Source organism: Homarus americanus, unplaced genomic scaffold, assembly GCF_018991925.1.
Source record: "Homarus americanus isolate GMGI-L3 unplaced genomic scaffold, GMGI_Hamer_2.0 scaffold22200, whole genome shotgun sequence".
Classification (NCBI taxonomy): Eukaryota; Metazoa; Arthropoda; class Malacostraca; order Decapoda; family Nephropidae; genus Homarus; species Homarus americanus.
Genome location: NW_024738868.1, coordinates 273,609 through 278,246, shown reverse-complemented (window position 1 = coordinate 278,246; position 4,638 = coordinate 273,609).

The following is a 4,638-nucleotide window of genomic DNA, read 5'->3' as shown; positions in this document are numbered from 1 at the left end:
ATGATTGGATGTAGTAATGTTTATCAACCCTGAGATGTATTTGTGTCTTGTTATCGTTGTAATATCTCTGTACCTGTACTTGTATCTTGATCTATACATGTATCAGTGGCTGTATCACCACCTGATCATGTATCTATACTTATACACGTATTTATATCCATACTTGTTCATGCATGTGTTACCTGTACTCGCGTTGTCGTTGCTGAATTTAAGTGTTAGCGAGAAACTTTTTCCTTTAAATAAATAAGATCACGTATGTGTATTTCCTTTATTCTGTGTAAATAATATATGAGGGAAACAACCCGGTGATTTGGTATTAATATAGTTTCCCACACAGCCGCTGTACACCGCCAAGTTCGACACTGACACACATGAAGCTGTCATCTCCGCATCCCATCCCGAGTGTCACAAGTTCCGCTGGCCAGCTGCCCATTCCCTCACGGTGACAAGGTCGCGCCTAATATGCAACCATCAACTTTGATATATAGACTTTACCAACCCAGTGAGCCTCTAGGCAATGGGAAATAAATTAAAACTGTTTATCCGAAGGAGAATATATTATTTTTCCTAGAATTAAATTGATAATTATTCCAGATATTTTCCAGTGAAATCAAAACACATATGGCCGTCGGCATGATACTAGCTGAAGCCTTTGGAACAATTACCGTATCTCCCCCTTTGAATAGAGACCTTCCACTCACCCCGTCCAGGCAATTGACGTTCAATGTTCCCGTAATGGTGACTGTTTCTGTTACCCCGACGATCCCAGATGCAAAACTTTTATATCACGAAATTCAACCCCGTCACAGAGAAGAGAGTTTATTAGCGCACACACACACGTACCATCACTCCCCACTGACCACCACAATAACACTGACGAACGCTATACAATGATGGTTCCTGAATAATTGACGAACCACCAATAAACATTCAACTTTCTTTGTATCTCAAGGCCTTTCTAAATCGACCTACGCCAAGTTATCTTAACACACACTAAGCTTGTCTCTGGTAGTTGATGGAGTGAGGATTCTTAAGACATCTCTCTCCCTCTCTCTCTCTCACTAATCCCTAACCATTCATGAATAGCAAATAGCAAATCCTGATTATTGATTACTACCAAATACCCCCTGTAACATATTTTGAATCCCTGAGGTACAGATACAGCCAAGGATACAAAAATAAATATCAAAACTTACAAAATACAACCGACATCTATTATCAAAACCAAAATAAACTTATCACGGGTTAAAAGGCGAGTGTTAATCCCCCGTGTTAATCATTTCGACGAATTCGCGAGCTGATTCCCACGTCTCTCGTCTCATTTACCCTGCTGACGACACAGGCCGACCCAACCTATACCCTGACTTAGCGATCTTAGTCTAGTTTTTTGGTTAATTTAAAATACCTTTACCTGGTTAGAGTGAAACTTCCTTATAACGGATTTTTCTCTCTATTCCGTTATATGGGGGTTTTATCTCTAATGAATCCTCGATGTAAGTGATTTTTATCTCTATATAATTAATTAGATGGGGGTTTCACATATAACAGAGTCTCGATATAACGGAATTTCCTCTCTCCATAGTCCGTTAAATAAAGGTTTCACTGCATTAAGTTCAACGAGGATCTTTAAAACTCAATGCCATGACTTAAGGGTAAAAAAAAGTATATTGAATACACTAACCTAACCTAACCAAACCTAACCTAAGTCGGTGATAAATAATGAAGCATCACACAGGTGGCCGAGTCTCGTGTCTTCTCTGTTCACATGTAAACTTTGCTTCAACAAATTATAATGCGGTGGTTAAGTCTTAGCATAATATTGTAACTAACACCATTGTTATAGGTGTAAACTTAGTGAACCCACATTGTTAGGTGAGAGATCTTGCATATATTAAATACCGCTTTATCATCACTAGCTATACCATATAATGTGAACTCTTATACCGCATATACTGATTAATATATAACTTTGCATACTCCTATAGCTTCCAGACACAAGTCACTGCATATATTAAATCAAAAAGCATTACTATATGTATATGATAATTCACAGATAGTTAACCTTTAAATGCTTATGTATAATCTCATAATTTCTAAAGTGTTATACGAATCCAATAACAAATATACACTAGTTCAGTTATAGCACTTCTCAATATATACCTTAGCGTTTATTGATACATGATATAATTAAGATGATATTACCTTTGTTACCTGTGGATACACCTTTGTTACCTGTGCACATATAGACAACCAAACAGGTGTCTCAGGTGGAATGAACATATGTGAACAGTTACATGGATTGTAAATGTATGAAGGTTTATGAACAGATAGATAGGGTTGAGTTTTGTATGATTATATATGGGAATTTAAGCCTTATTTTGACTTTATTGATTTGTGATGAACATTTTTTAACATTTATGAACAGTTAGCTATTAAGGTGTTGATTATGTGAACAGTTGTGAATAGTTGTGGATGTTTATATAAGGCCTGGTGTGACCGTATGAACATATGTGAACAGTTAGGAAAAGCAGATGTTGGGGTTCAAAAGACCACATGAACATCTGTGAACAATTGGCAAGTTAAATAGTAAGACAGATGAACCGTATAGGAATGACATGACTTTATGAACATGTATGAACAGTTAGTGAATCAGGTATGAGGTATGAATTGATCTTATGAACATTTTTGAACAGTCAGTGCAGTAAGTATCCAGGTTCTAGGATACTGTATAAACATCTCTGAACAGAAGAGGAAGTTGTGTAGCAAGAATGAACTTTTATGAACACTTTAACACAGTCATCGAGGGAAGTCAAGGATGGTATGTTATATTGAACACTTCGGACATAAAATCAACGAGGTGAGAAATAATGTCGATTTGAGTCATTAAATACCTGTGGAGAAAAGTCAATACGTGTCAAAATTCCTGTGAAAGTGAACACGTGTCAAGAAGAAGTTCAAAAGACAAGCCTAAATTATTTTCTGAACAATTCTGAACACGTTACCACCAGAGTAAGTATCAAGGTTGAACTTTTACCATGAACGATTATGAACACAGTATACGACAAAATCATGAACACTTGAGAACAGAAACTCATAGATATATATATACCAAGTGAACGCTTCTGAACATAAAAAAAGTAATTGACTTATGAAATCTTATAGGTGAACATTAATGAACATATTATTAAAGAGACTTAGGTGACTGAATGAACACTGATGTTTAAGTAAATAGTAACACATCCAAACAAACATTTATAAACACAAACATTGAGGCAGAGACCAACAAAATAAACACTGAATCACTGACATTGGAAACGAAACAGTTCAGATTTTTCTTTGAGTCAAGTTGAACAAGTTAAATGAACAACCATGAACATACAGTAAACCTGACAGATGTTGAGTATAAATTTGAATATTACATTGAACACCTGTCGATATATGAAGTAAATATGTAGGGTAGACATAAGCCGTAGGTAATTGTAATGTTGATTTTTTTTTGACATTTTAAACGGAAAGACTCCAAGGTTATTTTTAGACATTGATTCAGCGTGACAGAAATAACTAAGACACATAGACGTTTTTAATGTCTTCATCTAAGCATAAATTACTTAAGGGCTATATTTGGTAACTCAGACTGACTGCCATTGAGAGAAGTGTACCATAAGCCCTTAAACGCTGTTACTTACATTAAATAACACCCCCGGTACATTTGGGTTTGTTGACTCAGACTGACAGACATACGAAAGAGTTATAGTCACAGAAAGTATCATGTACCGTGAACTGTTACCACACTCCATAATAATAATAACGCAGTTGGCAAGACGGCAGGGGAGCTGATGTGTGAGTGTGTGTGTGTGTGTGTGTGTGTGTGTGGACGACAAACATGCAGGCATGCGAACAAGGCAAACACAACTGCTTTTACTATACACACACACTGGCACTCGTCGTAGTCCCAGCAGGAACCTAACTCAAACAAGTATCACGTCCCCGACACCGAGCCAAAGTTTGCTGCAAGGCGGAGTTGGGAAAACACAAGTTGTTAATAATATTTCACGGTGTCCGGGACATTTAAATGGCCGTCGAGAGACTCGTAAAGAACTCGGGATAATAAGTTACTGCAACGCACTCGAGATAATTGGGAAAGTTACTCCGTTTTTAAAATTAAGAAACGAGTTAAGTTCTATACAAAATGACTCGGGGAGCAGTTTCGGAGCTTCGAGTCCTGGCAGTGAATACATTAACAATGACGGTGTGTCTGGCCAGCTGACAGGTAGGGTGGTGGTGGTGGTGATATTCAAGGTGCCCGTACCTATGTAGCCTTGGTCATGGGTGTAGTGTGTACCCCGGGTGTCAGTGTGTGAGTCTGTGTTGGTGTTTGGTCATAGTGAAGAGGATTCGAGTTAGTTGCCTCGGGTGAGAGGAAGGGTTCAGGTGCCTCACTGGAGTCGGACAATGTTAAGTTTCCGATACTTGGTAAATATTCTGGGTAAGATAGTTTATATAAATATTCATAATGAAATAAACCATTAGACAAGAAATCTAATTTTGTAATTATTAAACTTATGTTAGAGAAGAGAGAGACGATACTCACTGTGCAGATGCAAGAACGACGGTGGGCGCCAGGAGGACCTTCACTCC